The sequence below is a fragment of the Heterocephalus glaber genome, unplaced genomic scaffold (assembly GCF_053883595.1).
Source record: "Heterocephalus glaber isolate CG9 unplaced genomic scaffold, H.glaber_assembly_v1.0 deba00000122, whole genome shotgun sequence".
Classification (NCBI taxonomy): Eukaryota; Metazoa; Chordata; class Mammalia; order Rodentia; family Bathyergidae; genus Heterocephalus; species Heterocephalus glaber.
The window spans coordinates 72,063,827-72,082,813 of record NW_028258138.1 but is presented as its reverse complement, the minus strand read 5'-3'; the positions used below and the strand labels follow the sequence as shown (position 1 = coordinate 72,082,813).

The 18,987-nt window shown below is 37.2% G+C and overlaps 1 long non-coding RNA gene across 4 annotated transcripts; it reads left to right on the top strand.

Annotated features, from left to right (window-relative positions):
- Positions 1-391: 391 nt before the first annotated feature.
- Positions 392-14,416, top strand: LOC110347598 (uncharacterized). 4 transcript variants are annotated; one of them, XR_015452968.1, is made up of 6 exons: positions 392-479; positions 2,945-3,140; positions 3,634-3,794; positions 6,646-6,768; positions 8,327-8,406; positions 14,229-14,416. It is a non-coding gene; the product is annotated as an uncharacterized LOC110347598 (long non-coding RNA). The 4 variants fall into 4 exon arrangements; XR_015452969.1 differs by lacking the exon at positions 392-479 and adding an exon at positions 1,600-2,246; XR_015452967.1 differs by lacking the exon at positions 392-479 and adding an exon at positions 1,600-2,272.
- Positions 14,417-18,987: the final 4,571 nt, after the last annotated feature.

Genomic DNA, 18,987 nt, shown 5'->3' with positions numbered 1-18,987 from the left:
GGTAACAAATCTATCACTGCTAGAATACAAAGAAAATGATACTGGTTTTTTTCTTTTCTTTCTTTTTTTTTTTTTTTTTTGTTGTTGTTGTTTGGTTTTTTGTGTTGATATAGAGTCTCACTAATTTGCCCAGGCTGGGCTTTTACTTATGGCCTTCCTGCCTCAGCCTCCCATATAGCCAGGAGAACAGAAACTAAAATAATTCTTTAAAATGGAGGAAATCTCACAGGAGCTCACAAAATTATTTTCTGTAAGTATGGAATGAGAGATATGGGGCTTGACATTTTTTCTGATATGTGAGCAGGTATTTCATTGGTTTCTTGGGTGTCAAAAACTGTTCATGAATATGAATATTAATGAAGATGCTGATAGCAAATATGCATTCTGTTTTAGGAAGAAAACTTTCATAAAGATGACAAGCACTCTTGACCTGAAACTCACAAGCATGCAAAGGGAGTGGGTTTTTGGATACTCAAGGGGTAAGAAACATCATTTAATAAATCTGTTTAGTTTAAGAACAGGGATTTAGCTCAGTGGCACCGTGTCTACCTTGTAAGCACAAGGTCCTGAGTTCAATCCCTGGTACCAAAAAAAAAAAATCTATTTAGTTTAAAAATCAATCTGAAATAGAAGCTGAAAATTGTTTCTCTGGCCCTCTGGATGATGAGCTTTTGGCATGTATATAGGAAGAACTGTGTGTGAAACAACTGAAATGCTCACATTAAAGTATTATCAAGTGGCATCTATGTTGGTATAAGCAAGAGGAACAAAGCAATCGGATCATGACATTTCTGATAAGGTACATTCTCCAAGGGAAACCCTAAGCTAGCCTTAGTTTCCTTCTTACACCATTAAAGGCAGCATTGGGCAAGCCCACCTTGTTCTGCCCGTGTCTTAAGAGATTGCACTCTGTTCTTTCCGTGGTCCCTCGAAGCCTTTGGTGGTCTCCAAGATTCTAGCCCACACACTATCACCTTCCTTTCTGGAGAATGTCCCCATGCCCTCCATCTCTTTTCTTTTTGTTATTTTTCTCCCCTTTAATTTTGCATGTTTTCCCCTCCTTCTTCCTCCAATTCCAGGCACTTTCTGTTGGCCTATGCTTCACAGAAACCCTCCCAACTGTCCTTCTCCTCCAGTATCAGCCTGGGTATAGCCCAGCCCTTTGATCTTAGTGTCTCCCTGTTTGTGTTTTCACCCAGTTCAGACAGTAATCTCTGGAACATAAGAATAGTTCATTTTGAATATCATCACAGTAAAAGTGGAAATACTAGTGTAGGGAGACTGCCAGTGATGAAATTGTGGCAGTATTCTACCACAGGTAGGTTTTTTTTTTCTTTCTCAATTTCTGTTGAAACAAACACACTTAATATGTCTTGGATTAGAGTTTCTGTTCCCACCTACAACCTTTAAGACTCTGTTAGAATAGAAAGGGAACAAAGCATAGGCAGTTGGTCATCCTCAGGGAGCACTTGAGGAAACAGTTTTATTTAAGAGTAAATCAGGGCTGGGAATTAGCTCAGTGGTTTCTCCACCTGTTGTGCAAACCCAAGGACTCCAGTCTGACCCCCGGTACCAAAAAAAAAAAAAAAAAAAGAGTAAATCACCTACCCAAAGTCCTATCCTTACTAAAGATTTAAGCCATAAATGAAATTAAGTCTGTAGATTTCCAGTTCAAGTCCTTCCTCCAGTCTCCCGAGTATTTGGTCCCCACTAGCAAACTGATTTGGGAGAGGAGGAAATGTGTAATGTCGAAGCCCTCTGAACTTAACTGTCCTTACCTGACATGGTCAGAGAAGCAGTAACAGCGATCGGAGATACAAAGGATGAGAGGGTAATGAAGGATGGATATCTGGGTGGCTGAAGCCAAAGTGAACAAGTATTCAGTGGGAAGAGCACTGGTCACACCATCCACGTCCACTTAACTATGACCCAGAGGTCCCTTCAGACTACTACACAGAAATTCAAAACATTTCCCCAGCCAATGGTAAGTTGGCAGTTGGATGACGTCACATAGGGGGCAGTTGAAAGAGCTGAGGTAGCCAATAGGGAGGTCAGATTCCCAACCAGAAGACGTGATTGGATGGAGAGAATGCAGGTGACTTAGAACAGCACCTAAAAGATTGAGTGAGCTCTGGGGTGGTGACTTCCCATGAGACAGACATGAGTCTCCCACTTACACACCTTCTGTTGTAGAGAGCACCTCCAAGCATCTTTGAAATTGTCTGGAGTAAAGTCATTTATATTGTGTATGTAATACTACTCATGACAGTAGGTAATATCCTACCCATAAGTATGTATTATATGTAGAATATAATAATATAATTTATAATATGATTTATAAATATAAATTGTATCATAATTTATAATTTATATTTATATAATAATATAATTTTCTCTTCCATGAGGAAGAGAGAAAGAGACCTCCAACAGAGTAATGACAGTTATTCTGAAGCCATCGGGGTCCATGTGATTAGTGAACTTACTGCAGCTTTCAAGGACCCAAGGAAAGGACATGAGAGCTCTTTGAGTAACCTGGTTGAAGAGATGGGTGAAGTCCTTTGAGTGCACCTAGTAGGGAATGCTGTGGTCCCAGGCGCTTCTCTCTTAGCTCGTGTTCCTTGAGCTGGGCTTGGCCACACCAGGAGGACGTGTATATCCTTCCTGCTCTCCTTCTCCCGAGTACCTTCACTGCAAGGCTTGTTTCTTGGACAAGCCTCAATTTGATTTCAAATTCCTATACCTAGAGATGCTATTTCCTGTCCATTCCCAAAGCCAGGGTCTCCTTTTTCATTCATTCATTCATTCACTCATTCATCATTCATTTATTTGTTTATGTTAGCAATACACAATGTTTACATTCTCTGTGTCAATTTGGTACATGTACATTACACACTTTAATTCCTTTTTCTGCCTCTTTCCTTCCCTTCTTTCTCCCTCCCATTAGTGCCTTCATGCTCTGACAGCCAGACTCTGACCAGGACCACCAGTCTTCAGAGAGGTAGTGGAGAGAGCTGACTACAAACCTGCCCTGCTGTGCATCTTGGTCACGGTTCTTCCACCCTTAATTTGCTGCCTCTGACTCCTTGCTATCTGGCTCTTCCACACATGATAGGCATTGAGGATGCTTTGTGTCTTCTTTGGTAAGTGAAGCCTGTGTGACAGGTACTACAGCCTCTTCCCCAGGACGCAGACAGCTAGCACAGAATCTGAGGACTCTCATATTTTCATGTCATAAGGACATGTGTCTTTCTCCACCATGCGTGGGCATAAGGACAGGCAAAACAGAGAGAAGGATAGTTAGGAAGGAAAGAAGATGAAACCTGGGCACAGGGGAAATGAGGATGCTGGACCCAACATACCCGCGATGTTCTCTGATTTTCTATAGGGAAGAATTCAACACAGTCCGGCCTCACCTACACAACAGATAATTCAGTATTTTCAGGTGGCAAAACAATCCAGAAAATATCATTCATTCTATGACCTGGAGAAAAAAACTGAAATATATTTTCTCCTTCCCCCCACACATACTATTTTTAGGAATGCCGTAGATGGAAGACAGATTGCATGTTTTTCTCTTCATGGTTGTTCATTTTGAAGCATTGGCAACTAACTTTGCCTGATGGATTTCTGCAGGAAATTCAAGAAAGTCTGTGAGAAAGGCCCTGTGGTGAGTGACACCGTGCCCCAGCATGAGGGAAGGCATCTGAAGCCATCCCAGCTTGATGCGCACTGCCTACGCTTTTGATCCTCTGGTCAGCGAGCTCCTCACTACCTTCTATTGTGACTGCAATAACGTGAGTCAGGCTTGAGTCCTAACCCGTGGAGACTGTGTGAAGCTGGCTTTGGGTGAGGAAATCTACAGGTTGAATCCTTTTCCTTGGTGGTCAGCTTTCAGGGTGCCTAGATGGATCTCAGGGATGGTTCTAGAAGTTGATGAAAAGGATTCCAGAGAAACAGCACATATGAAACACCCCTAAATATTTCTGAAAAACTAACTCAAATGCACATTGGGATTTAACAAAATATAAAGGAAGAGGAATTTCACGTGAGTGGGACAGAGTATTCCATCAGTTGTGATAGGTACACATGGTGCTATGAGTCCATGATTCCTCTGGAAGGATGGACCAAGTGGTCGATATAGATATGCCTAAGAGAGTAGGGAAGACTATAGCTGGGAAGTTGTCAGGGGGAGAATGGTGCCTTTTCATGAAATACTTTTTCATATCTTTCTGATTCTTCTCTCACAGGAATCTATGGTTTTCAAAGTCAGAAAGTTGAAGTTAAAGTCCCAGCTCCCCAATTGCTAGCTCTATTGACCAATGTAGGAATGGGGTAAAATTTAACCTGGTGCTACAGGACACAGAGAGGCTCACAGGAAATGCCACATACATTTGCTAGAGAAAACCATCCAATTGTCTACCATTTAATGGACAAGTGGGAAAGAAACACATTCTGCCCATAGAACATGATAGAATGCAGTCATAAGAAGCTGTGAAGTACTCTCACAGTCTGCTGTGTGGTTAAAGCTTGACAAGAGTCTGCTGAGTGAAAGACTCCACACCCAACAGGTTGGTCATTGAATGACTCCATGCTCAGGCAAGGTGCAGATAGGCAAATGCAGAGAGGGTAGTGGTGGGGACTGCTAAGGAGTTGCAAGGACTTCCCCCTGGGATGACAAAAATGCTACAGATCCCATCGTGGACTAAATACCAGTGGATTGTATTTTTAAGTGGGGGATTTTGTTTAGAAAAATCTATCTAAAGAACTTATTTTTACAATTGAAAATACTAGCATTTCCCTAGTGTGGCTCCTCTGCCCTCACCCCTGATGGCCCCACCCCACCCCACTCCATTCCTGCCCCCCACCTCCATCCCACCAACTGCCACTTTATCCCCATTCCCCCATCCACTCTCCCTGCCCCGATTCCTGAAGCCCTCTGGTGCTTGTGTCCTGAGATCCCGAGGGTGTCCCTGTGTGCTCTCCTGTCCTGAAGCAGACGTGGACAGCGGAAGCTACTTCTTCTAAGTGGGCTGATCTCATGGCCATGGTAACAGGCATGTGCCTAGGTCTGGACAGAAAGACCTGGCAGCAACCTCAGGTTCATGTTCAGCCCTCTTTTCAAGTTTGATCTCACCCACCCGTGGCCTCTATACACTGTGTCCTGAAGGTCAGGTGGGCCACCTGGGCATCTCCCCATCTCTGTGAGGACTTTACAGGGTTGCAGGGCTCAGATTGAGGCCTTGCTGCTAGTGGCAAAATGTAGCTAGTGCAAATATTCTCAAACTAATTGTAAATGTATCTTGATTTAGAAATGTACTTTTTTATGAAAAAGTAAAAAACTTCATGACAAAATCACAATAGAAAACCAATAATTAATAGACAGTGTATAATTATCTTCAAAGGAGTCATTCAGAGACAAGAAGATTCTCTCTTACACAGAAGAAACAGACAATAGTGCAAAACTTTCATTTCAATAAACCAAGAGAAAATGGTATAAATGAAAAAATGTGTGCATCTATTAAATTATTTTTAAAAGAGCAAAATAGATGAATTAAGGAATTATTTGAACTTCCCTCATCTTCCTATATATCTATCTTCTATTTTGCTCTCTATTTTTCTCTGTATGTTTCATATATCATATATATATATAGTGCAATATTTAAACTTGTGTGACTGACTTATTTCACTTAACATCATGTTCCCAAGTTGTGACCATTTACCTAAAAATGCCTTGCTTATCTTTCTTTCTGAGAGTAGTACACCATTGTGTATAAACCATATTTCCTTATCCATTTATCTCTTTATAGAAGTATAGGTTGTTTCCAAGATCTAGTTATGCAAACTGTGCTACTATGTACATGAGTATGTGTGTATTCCTGTAATACAATAATTTTAACTCTCTTAGAAAAATACCTAGCAGGGGGATAGCTGGGACACTGGAAATTCTAGTCTTAGATTTGTCAGTCTTCCCACTGATTTCCATAGTGCTGGTATTAGCTTACACAGTCCTTACAATGACCAGCAAAATTCTTGGTCTAATAGCCTTTATCATTCCAAGACAACTTTCAAGAAAGCACAATTAAAAAGAATGAACTGGTGAGAAAAAAATGCATGTAACTTTTTTCCAGCATAAGTGCTAGTACATTTTAAAAAAATCTCTTCTCAGTGATTGGGAGTTGATATAACTGCAAGGGAACTCTGTGGAATTAAATTTGAAACCCCAATTCAGGTGAATGAATGTGCCTTCAGGGGTAAAAACCAAATAAACAACAACAAAAAATGAAAATAATTTCTCTTTTCTCCCATAAACATACACATGCCATATACCACATTAAACTTTCTAGAAAAAAATGTATAGATGTGTCACTTTCCAACAATTATGCTATTATATATATGCATGATATTATATGTATATGATATTATAAAAATGGTTCAGAAGAATTTCAGTAGATATAGGGAAACTGAAAATATATAGCTAAATGTTAACATCTGAAATAAAAATACATTGATAGGCACAATATCACTTACAATGGAAATTTGTAATAAAAATGAGAGAGAGAGAGAGAGAGAGAGTGCACTCGACCTGCCATAATAGAATCCCTCAGATTGGGTAATCTGTGAACAATATCAATTTATTTCTTATAGTTGCTGCCCTGGGAAGCCCAAGACCAAAGTGCCAGGAGATTTCATGTCTACTGAAGGGCTCACTCTCTGCTCCAAAAAATTGATCCTCCCATGAGGAAAAGAAGGAACACTGGAAATCACATGGTAGGAGAATGGAAGCTTTTCCAAAAATTGTCATGAAGCAGGCAGGTAAAATCCCAAAGGAAGGATACTATAACCCTCTGTCTCCACTCTCCTAACCTTGTGTGAAGGTCTTAGTTAATCTGAACCTCAATTTTGTCATCATCAAAATAGCAGTCTTCATATCCATTTTCTATTGTGATGATCACATTAAAATACATTGTATTCTGTATGTCAGAAATAATTATATAGAGCTTATGTTTTATGTGAAAGATTAAAAGCACATTCTTAGTACATGACATTAAATACTTTGGTGTTTTAGAGTTATATTCCAGAGGTAAAAAATTTCCACTAACATTTTATCTTTATTTCTTATCACTTTTTCTAAATTTAGCATTAAAAATAATCCATAGTTTGACTTCAGAGAATGTCACTAATTCAGTTGTTAACACACCCTAGTGGTCATTAGTTTTCAAGTTATGCTCCCAGGTGCATGGTGAATTTTCAGTCATTCTTTTTCTGTATCTTAAAATATATTGGAAAAAGTTCAATTCATGGAATACATGTGCATGTTCAGGTAGTTTATGCAGTATATTAGTTCTTCAAAAGAGCAGAACTAATAATTAATAGAGAGATATATAGACCTGTATATGAGGAAGATGAAGCAGGTTTTGTTAGGGGAATTAGTTAACATGATTATGGAGCCTAAAAAGTCCCAAAATGTGCTGTCTGGAAGTTGGAGAAACAACAATTTGTTAGTGTGGTTCAGTTCACGATTGAAGGTTTCAGAAGTAATGTAGTTTCTGGTACAAATCTTGGTGTATAAAAGGCAGAAAACCTAGACTTCTGGGCTTCAAAAGGGTAGAAGAATGGGGTCCTAGATCCAAAAGGGAGAGAACGACTAAGTTGGTTTTTATTCCCTTTATTTCTTTTTTCTGTTCAGGCCTTCAGCCTATAAGACAGTGCTTGTTCAAAATTGAGTGAAGACAGACCTTACTCAGGCTGCTTATTCAAAAATCAATATTGTGCTCACTTTGACAGCACATATACAAAAATCAGTATCATCTGGAAACACCCTCAAATTCACAACCAGAAAAAATACTTAGCAAGCTGCCTCATCATCCTTCCTGTGTAGCCACAGTACTGGGAATTGAACCCAGGAAGTTCACACTGAGCTATATCTCTAGCATTTTTTTTTTTTTAGTTTTGAAATAATATCTGGCTAAGTTGTCTAAGCTAGGTTTGAACTTGGTATCCTCAGTACTGCTGAGATTACAGACATGCACCATCATTCCTATCGCTCATCATCCTTTACTTCTGTTAAATTGGTATATGAAATTAACTGTATCAGAGAGAGAGAGAGGGAAAAATACTAAAAAACTAAAACCAGAGAACAAATTCTCCTGGAAGGCATCAGCTGGCTACCATGCTTGGTAAATTCTACTCCAGAGTACAACATTTCTTAATTTGCTTACAATATGCCACCCTCCTATGCAACTTTCTAAAGGACTTCTCCCTTGCTCCACAGATATATTATTAATGAATTTATTTTGCTTTCTTTTTGTGTCAAACTTATTTGTAGGTATACTATAAAAGCTGTAACTCAGGAATCATTTGTGCCAGGCAGTCTCTGCGATCATTCCCAGTCATCTTCAACTCTTGGTATGCAATCTTTATGTAATTCCTTTGCTTAGAAAATAGGCTGTGCCTACAGATTTTTTTTTCTAACAGATGATGACAAAAGGTAGGTTGTGACTTCTAAGACTAGGTTACAAAATAGTCATGTTCATGCTCTGTATTTCTCTCACTTGTTTGTGTCAGTGAAGCCTGATACATGTCCTAAGCTGTTTAAAGAGAAGCCTATGTTGGAAGGAACTGATGCCTGCTCAGTAGTTCGTTCATACTCAAAGCTTGTAAATAAGCATAAATTGAGGTTCTCAGTGCAGTCCTAAAATACTCACAGCCCCATCCAGGGCCTTCATTGTGATCATATAACAGAATCCAACTCAGAAGTCTTCCCCAAAAGGCCAGACTGAGGTTCCTAACCTACAGAAATTGTAAGATAATAAGTTTTTTTTGTTTAGGCTCCAACATTGCTGGGTAACTGAATATGTAGCAGTAGGTGACTGGAAGATAATGGCTACCTAACAGATATAAATAATACAGATGCGGTTAGAAGGATTTTGAGGACAATCTATGAGGAAACCTAAATCATCTTGAACAATAAATGACAGGAGTAAGTTTTTTGAGAATGATTTCAAAATATGAAGTAAGAAAATGACTTAAAATGGAAAAATATCAAACCGTATAAATCTTGGTCCAAGTCTGAAGGTCTAAGAACCAAGAGTGATGGAAGTTTGAAGACAGAAGATGTCCTAGATCAAAAAAAAAAAATCTATTCTTCCTTTGAGTTTTTGTTCTATTTTGGCTTTGAATGGATTTGATGATGCCAATCCACAGTAGGGAGGTGTATTTTAGTTTTTCCATGGCTTCTACAAAATACCTGACACAATTTAAAGGAGGAGAAATTTAATTTGGGTCATTATTTCAGGGTTTTCAGTCCATGGTGAGCTGCTTCAGGGCAGAAACTTCATGGTGGGAGGCTGTGAGTGAGCAAAACTGCTTGATTTACAGTGACCTAGAAGCAAAACAGGATTGCAAAGGGTGGCAAGAGAAAAGGGCCAGGGATCAGATATATAATCCAAGGTGGTTCATCCATGACTCACCTACATATGGGCTTTGCTAATCCCCAATCAAGTTGACAATCAGTTAACTGTCCCAGGAGGAAAAACTTTACTTATTCTATTGATTAAAATGTGAATCTCATACAAATTTATCCTCACAAACCGTATTGGCTAGAGTTCTCTAGAGAAAAATATATTTCTATATTTTTTTCTATTTTTATGCCTATTGAGGCTCAATAGTTCACAATGGCCATCTGCATGCTAAGGAGTTAGAGGATCCAGTAGCTTCTCAGCCCAAGAAGCTGGAAGCCTCAGAATAAGAAGGATTAAGGACCCAGTATCAACCCGAGGGTAAAGGCCTAGGAGCTCCTTGGAGAGTCACTGGTGAGAGTCCATGTTGCATGGCTGAAGAAGTGGAATTCTGTGGGTGATAGCTACATCAAAAGACTCATCCACTTGAGCACAATTGAGCTTGCAAGAGAAGACCAACTTTGTACTCCTTACATTTTTAGTCCATCTAGGCTGCAAGCCTATTGGATGGTGCTGCCCACAATCAGGGTGAGTTCTCCTGCCTCAGTGTTCTGGCCTGGATGTCAATAATCTCAGGAAAAATGCCCACCAATCCTCCCAGAAGTGTGCTTTACCAGTCTCCTAGTCATCACTCAATCTAGTGGAGTTGACAATCAATATTAACCATAATGCAGACACTCAAGAATAATATTTTTCCAGCTATCTGTCCATTCCTCTACACCATCAAACTGGCACATGAAATTACTCACTATAGTAAATAAAGATGTCACCTGGTATTTAATAACAGGAATCGCTTTTGTTATTGGGTGGGAAAGAGTTTAACAAATATCTTGTCTATAGTTATATAGAAGATTAAATATGCCTGATGAACTTGATGAACTAGCTGAGGGGATTTCCAAGCACTTTATATTCTACTTTGTTTTAAACTGTGATATAGAAACAGAATTATTGCAAAATCTACCTAAGCATTACAGATCCCTATAAATATACAACAAATTAGCTTTTTAATATGTAGCATTTTCACATTATGTAGATATATTTTTATTAGTTTTGGGTTTTTTTTTTCTCTCCCTTTCTAGTTCAGGTTGGCCCTGAACTCACTATGTTGCCCAGGCTGTCCTTGAACTCATGGTGATCCTCCTGCCTCAGCCTCCTGAGTGCTGGGATTACAGGCATGTGCCACCATGCCCTGCTCATCTGGATATATTATTATAAATTCCCTCTGAGCCAATATTCTATTCCAATAATGAATGAACTCTGAGTATACAGGGAAATGGGAAGGGGATGTTGCCAGAACCTCTGCCTTGGGTCCTGACCTCCTGTGAGCTACCATAGCACAAGGCAAGGGAATAAACACAGGAAACTAGACTTAGAGTGAAGCTGAGTCTTGAAGCAAGACAGTGCTGCTGATGGCAGCAGAGACAAAGGCCCCCAAGCACATCCAATATTTATTGAATATAGTTGTTGGAAGGAATAGGGAGCCGGGTATGCTTTGAACACATCTAGTGAAATACTGCTGAACACCTGGCATGATGGTGCCAGGCAGAGCTGTGAGGCAGTAAGCACTGCTTATCTTGCTTGGACAGAACAAATAGATACTGGGACTGGGTGCAATTAGCATGCAATTCATCGGGTCAGTGGGAAGCCTTAAATCAGGGGAAACGATTTTAATTGGGGTCACACTGACCTCAGCTGCAGGTAGCTCAGCCGAGTCTTGCCACTTCACAGACCAGGGTCTATGTTTCTGTGGCAGCCGTTGAGGGAGGCACTATAGTCACCCAGTCTGCTATCTGACACACCCGTTTGAGTCTCGTAGAGCTTCAATCTGACTCCTGATATAAAACAACAAAGCCGAATTATGGAAAGCAAGAAGCAGGTGCTACTCATAGCCCACTAGTAGTGGGCAGGGCTGTCTGCTTACATGAGTAGTTAATATTTAATTTTTGATACAAATGAAGAAATTTAATTTGGGAAACAACACCTGTTATCAGACAGTGAATTTAAAGGGAGTATAACTTAGACAAAATATCAGTAAGAATAAAATAAGACTAAATTTTTATATTGTACTGATTTCCAAAGTTTTATTCTGAAGAAACAGAAATAATAGCAATTATTAAACCAATTAAGAGAAATTCTGTCAAGTCAACTTGCTAAAGGACCACTTCTTTTCTGCAGTGCTCTTATCTTTCCAGCCTCAGATCAATTTCCACTGTGTCCCTCAGAAACTCATTTAACCTTCCCGAGCTTCAATATGTCCTGGACAAAGATAGCTGCTTCACATGGTTATTATTTAATCAACGGGTAATAGCGATGATTTCTTATACAAGAACTTGGCAAATAGTAGGAACTGAGTAAAGGTTAATTAACTCCAAATCTTTATAATTGCCATGATATTGAGATGTGAAACTTTTACTTCTGAGGAGCATCAGTTTGGATAGCTTTCCCAATGATTCACTTGATCTGAAGTTCCTTTAGCAGCAAAGAAAATGACAGACAATAATTTGATTTATAAGTCCAACTCCTACTCTGTACCCTTGACTACACTTTTCAGATTTCCCTTACCCAACTCTAATTATACATTTATCTATATATTTTAATATTTTAGATTGGTTATTTATATTTTATCTTTAATTTTATTTAACTCTTCTAAAATATAAATTTTTATCCATGAGGGGATGTTTCTATTTCGTTTACTGATGGAATCCAAGTACCTAGAAACAGACAAATAAATTGGTAGTTAATAAATAATTCTGATATTAATAAATAAATATTTATCTCCAGTATTTTCTAAGAGCTAATTATTTTTCAACACAGCTTTCTAAGAATATATGATTTAAAGAAATTCAATAACTCAACCAACCAGACCTAACCAATTACCAAGGTGTATCCTGCATCCTGTTTTCACAATTGAACAATTTGCTCATGTCTATACAAATATTAGAAATAAAAGATGTCCTCATTACAGTGTGGCAGCAATTAGACACAAGCAACCTTCAGTGACTAATATGGAAGCTACATAAGGCCAATTAACATTTTGAATCTGATATGGAAAATTTCAGTCAAAATATATTAACAAATTATATTACTATTATGTGGGTTATAAAATTAAAACAAATATTTTCCTCTTTGGAAAACACTCATTGTCTAATTTCAAAATCATTACTTTATTTAACTGCCTAAATTCCCAGTGTGAGTTATTTTTCATAATGCCTTTTTTGTTTTGAAAGTTGGTACTTCTGTACGCATGGACCACCATTGTAATCTCCTGGGTTATGGCACTGCAAAAAGATGCAGGCCTGTTATCTAGCTAGTGGGACTAGAAGAGGTCATTTGGTTGCCATGGTAAAAAAATAAAAGCTTTGAACCTATTTCATTCAGCCATTGTTGATGGGCTAATTCCCACAAGCACATAGGAATGCATTTTTTCTCCATAAGATGCTCACTTTTTCTAGTTCCTGCCTTGGAACACATCTCTCATCAGGATGCACATTAACACACTCTGACATTAAGCAGTGAGCTTTTGGCTTATTCTGAAAATATGTTGGAATGTTAATGTTTAGAAAAAACATTAAGCTCTTTCAGCCCTTTGCCTGGAAATTCTGGAGCATAAATATTCTTTTACCTGTCTATATTTCAAAGTCCTTTTAGCAGGATAAAAAAAAAATAAAACAACTTCATATCAATTGAATGAATAGTACTAGCTTCATGCCTACCAAGTATTTCTTGGTATTCTGAGGGATTTTGATTGTATTGAATGTTTGATGGATCAGGTACTTCAGGAATATTTATGTAACTCATGCACTTTTATATATTTCCAAGGAAGGCTGGAATTGTAACTCAGTGGCAGAGTACTGTACTTGAGGCAAGGACCTGGGTTCAAATCTCACTAAAAAAGTATAATGATAAAATAGTTCCAAGGAATTAGTATTGTTCAATTTATATTTGTAAGTATTTATGCATTCATATTAACTAACTTTTCAATAATTAACTGAAAATTCCTTTAGATCACTGCAAATAATGTTTTTCCACATGTTATTCATACTAATTATTTAAACTAAGGATAGCAAACCTCCTGAGGGTCAATACAAAAATCTCTTAATCTACTGATTAAATGAAAGAATCCTTGATTCATTGGAGATGTGAGGTCCTTAAAAATAAAATTTTCAATATATTAATATGTCTGTACAAAGAGGTAAAGGACTGATCCATCTGCTGTGTTCATATGTTTGTTTATGTTAAAAAAGAAACAAAGGATGGAGGGAGGGAAAAGAGGAGGGAGGGAAAAAGATGGAAAAAATTGAAAAAAATGTAACTAGAGCTTTTGCAAATGGGAAAGGGACCAAGAGTTGGAAAGTTCACGGAGGGAAGAGACAGGGGACAAAGAAAAAAAAAAAAGAATAAAGATGTATTTATTATGTTCATGCCCCAACTCTCCACAACAAATGTAATCATTAGGTTCTGCAAACATGTACTAATAAAAAAAAACATCACTGTATATTTATTGGTTGTGAGTGAAATTATGTAAAATTTTACTATGAAAATATTTTTAGTACGATGCCTGAAGACCAACTGAAAATATCATTTCTCTCAAAGCATCTGTGAAATGGGCAAAAATAAATTTTTGAATATTCAATGGTAACATCAGAACAATGTGCCCCTAGAAAGTCAGAATTCTAAAGAAGTTTGTAAAAAAAATTGCAAAGCTTATGGGAATGGGTTGAAGAAAATATTTACTAAGATTCACGAATTTTTGTTTAACTCTAACAACAGGTACAAAAAAAGGGGGCTTATTAAATGGCACTGGACCTTCCTCAAAGAGTTCCATTGCCGGTCAAGGCCCAGGCACTGGAGAGGAACTCGGAAGTCACCGAGAAGCTGCAACTTCAGCAGCACTGCGCAAAGGTAGTTGTGTTTATGAAGTGAGTCACCGGGCTTCACCTGTAATGTGAAACAAGAGAAGGGAGAGAAAGTTTCGCTGCAGCCAGACACTTAGAGGTGAAGGAGACAAAGTAGAAATACAAACAGGTTCCCAACTAACTTCACACTTGAAATAAAATATGGGAGCTAAAGTGACAAACAGCTGCGAATGCCTGTGATGTGCTTACACGTATAGAAAAACCTTTCCCCAAACATGAGGGTCAGATGAGTGCTGAAGAGGTGTGCACGGGTCACCAACAGCATCTCCTACACCATGTACCTTAATTTTCAGAATAGAGAAATGATTAATTTATCATGTTTAAGTCTGAGGGAAGCCCTATAAAAAACCTTCTCTTTTATATGCTAGTATGAACTAATAATACATTTCTTAAAATGAGTCTCCTTATGCTTACATTACCACAAGTGCTTGAAAGCACAATTTTTGAGCACATAAGGTCCTAGAGACATAGGGTACTGACTGAAACATTCCTCATTCCTCTGCCAAATTCAGCAATAGTACAAGTCATGCAACAAGTGGGGATGAAAAACATTCTCTCCCAACATCTTACTTTCATCGTGTGATGAAAACTCAATTAAAATGTACTGAGATTACTTGAAATACTTACCTTTTTATATGCCTCTATCTTTAGTTTTTAGTATATGTGCCCTAGAGAATGGTCAATATTTTATTTCATGTTAATAACTGATTATATAATTTAATTTAAAAATATTAAATATTTTTAAGTTATTAAATAATTAACACTTAATTTTCAATAAAGCAAGCATCTTTACTTTGGCTATGCAGACTCATGACGTTTTACTGTGAATCTATTTTCAATTTTACTGCAAAACCTTAAAAATTATTGTTCTTAAATAACAGTAAAATAGAGATAAATGAGTCATTCATTTAAGGAAAGATGTTATAGGTTACCTTTTTTTGGTTTTTCCATTTCTGTTGAAAACTGGCTACAATATGTTCCAAAGTGACATTTAAAATGCCATAGTGCATAAGAACTCACATGCAGATACATTTTATTTTATTTTTTATGCAGATACATTTTAATATATCTAGAAATAAAGAAACATGAAACAGATCACTTAATTATGTGCCTGTTTATTGAGTAATGTGATATGGCAGGGAAAGTACTATGCAGAAAAATACCTTGATATTGATTAAGAAACAAGGGCAATAATAGTTTTATGTTACTTATTTGGGATAGCATTTTGAAAAAGCAGTGGAAGGGTCGGGGATTTAGCTCAGTGGTTCCGCTGCCTGCCTCATAAGCACAAGGTCTTGAGTTCGATCCCTGCTACCAAAAAGAAAAAAAAAACAGTCGAAAAAGAGAAAATTGTTGGCAAGAAGGAGAAAGTAATGTGAAAAGAGGAAAAATATCTAAGAGTTCTCATAAGCTTGCTGGCTTTTGGTGTTCTGAGTGACTTAGCCTTCAGATCTCAGAGGGCCTAGACCGTAGATACTCTTAAAGTAGAGAAAATATTGGCTGAGAGTCAGCATTATAAAGAAAAGTTAAAAATCCCACATACTGAGCCATTATGAACAAAATGCTTAAATCAGTACTTCTAAAAACTATGTATAGTGCCAAGTATTTGTGGTTTTTGTACTCTTGGATACCAAAGAGAATTTGTAACATATACATTTATTTCTCAACTTTTTCTTCAGCCTATTGACAAAATCAACTCGGTTACTAGCTTTTTACAGAATTTGATCTAATCTTTCAGTGTCTAACTGTATCGCATTTCCAAGACCACTGAGAGCCTTAGTGATTCACTGAAATGACTCAGAGTACTTAGATAAGTTATTATATTCATGGTTGTGATAGAAAGTAGACAGTAGAAAGATATACAATAAAATCAGCAAAGGGAAAAGACCTCTGTGATGAAATTCAGGAAGAACTAGACCAGCTTCTAAGTGTCCATTCTTCTGGCTCCTGAGCAACAGCAGCCATTTAACATAAATTGTACTGTTAGCATAAAATACTTAAACTGGCACACTGTGGTCCAAGGCCTCAGCAATATAAAAGAAAAAAAAATCCTATAAGGCAGAATGTTCCAAGTTCTCACAAAATTTTTCTAAGGAATATGCAGAATTTGAGAACCCGGGGGGGCGGGGGGGAACTAACCCTTTACTCCACAATCCATCTCCCTATCCATGGACTGGTTCTTTTATTGAGTAATAATTTTATTTTTCCACACATTTATTTAACATATACAAGAAAAGTATCAGCATCAATATTTGGAGTAGTCAATGTGCAGTTTGGAATGAAAAAGAAATAACTAATTCATTCTATAAAATAATTATAGACATTCTCATATTTTGATATTCACTGATTACTTGCTTTCCTGTCTTGATTTACACTTATTTTCACCTGGAGATAGTTCTGCCCCAAACTATAAAATGCAGAAATTAGCTGATAGTTAAATCCAATTTTTCCTCAGGCTAGTAATTTTCCAGCACTATCATGTTCTGAGAAGATTTTAGGTCAATCTTCAATTACATTATATCATTCATATCAATATTATCATATGATTTGTAAGATAACTTGATATGATTTGTACTTGAATCTTACCAGTAATGCTAACATACAATAAGGCAATATGCTCATGACAAGTTTGAATTTTGTTACTGGAAAAATGATTAAGAATTGCAGAGGCATTCACTATGTCTTCCCAACAAAATTGATTTTTGTTCACACACCACATATTGTGTGAATAAATGTCATCAAAATTGGACATGATTCAGTTATTTCTAGATTCCAAGCAAGTTGGGGACAAAAGTGATCACCTTGTCTTAGTTCAAGGGCTCTTACTGAGACTGGTTTCCACTGAGAGTTTCTAATGGTCCCCCCCAAATTCATGAATCTGTATGTTCACCTCAAGGAAGTATACCAAGATATTCACTGGCCAGTTCCAATCACCTTCCTGTCCTAGAAAGCAATTCTTCAAATGGACTTTGCCATGGCATACTTTAATGTGTCTTTTGAATTTTCATGGTGAATTCCACAGGGTCATATCTCATACAGGCCTCTGTCAAACAATCTACATTTTAAATTTCTCACCTGCTTAAACATATGGTCAATCCATTTGCCAATATCTAAGAGTCACTATACAAACAAATATCAGGACTTTTATGGAATATTAGTTTTCCCATTATTCCATCTCTGATATCTAGTGCAATGAGCTTATTTATTACATTTTTCAATCATAGTTTTAGATTAATTAGTAATAACATGTCAACTTCCCATATGGGCTGATGTACATCCACATTGGATCTGCTGTCTATAAACCTAATAATGCCCTCTCTGTTGACCAACTGAATATTTTGAGTTGTCAACTGGGAACTTTCCACATCGCACTGCCTTCATTGCAGTGAGTTCTGGTAGTTCCTTAGGTGATCCAAAAATTGACCTTAGAGGGAACAAAATCTATCAGCTCATGCATATAATGATTGGCCCCTTCAATCCCTTCACAGTAATATATTCTTGTATATATTTTTCATTTCACTGTGGGATTCTTTGGGGCATTTTATTCATTATTAAGGTGTTGCTGACAATCCAAGACTTACAGGTTTTTCAGATTTCAAGATTATTTTGTGTCTCCCACTCATACAGGGAGTTCCCACTAATTGCCAATAATCAACAATTATTTCTAAAAGGCAATACCCTAACACAATAATAGAAACATTTCTGGTACAAAAATCCTACTGTATATTCCTAGTCATCACTCAAAAGCTTGTATCATAAACATCTATCTTTATAAGGTGCAAGTTATAGATACTTCCAAATAAAACCTAAGTGTGGATCAATTCAGATATAGTTGCTATTTTTTAGGATCAAAGTTAAAAACTTTCTTTTCACCTATTTTATAGGTAGCTCCTAACATTATTCCCAGGGATGGAATATACATCCTTCAAACTACAAGGAACTCAATTATGCCCTGTACTTTTTGCTTTTCCAAGTGTGAGATCAAGGTAAAAATGTGCAAGATGAGTCACTGAATACCCGTCTCCTTTAGTTTTATTTTTCTTTGCACATTAAAATCATATTTCCTTGTTTTGGGGTAAGATGAAAAAGGGAAAATATTGGTCAAAATGTTCAAATTTTCAGTTGTAAATTCTTGTGATCAAATCCACAGCAAGATGATTATGGTTAATAAAACTATTATTCTTAGGTATGAGGTCATAAATATTCTTAACACACATGGTGACTCTGTGAAATTGTGGATGTAGCGTCAATTGAAATTTGACTGTGATGATAATTTCAGAATATGTGTGTTTATCAAAGCATCATATTGTATACACACTTATCAAAGATGTGCTTAGATGGTCCAACTTTATTTAAGCCTTGATAATCCAGTCAAGCTCTGAAAGGAAAACTTTGACCTGTTACTGTACTACACTAAAACACTGCATTTGTTAGCCTACTTCTCAGCAATTCTGGAAAAATACTAGTTTTCTACACACATACAACATTTCTGATTCCAAATATGTGAGTTTTTTCCCACACCAATAAATTCTCCAATATAAATTGTGTAGCCTCCACTTTCTTCAATTTTGGGACTAATTTTCTAGAGTTAACCCAAACTGCACAGTTTAAGT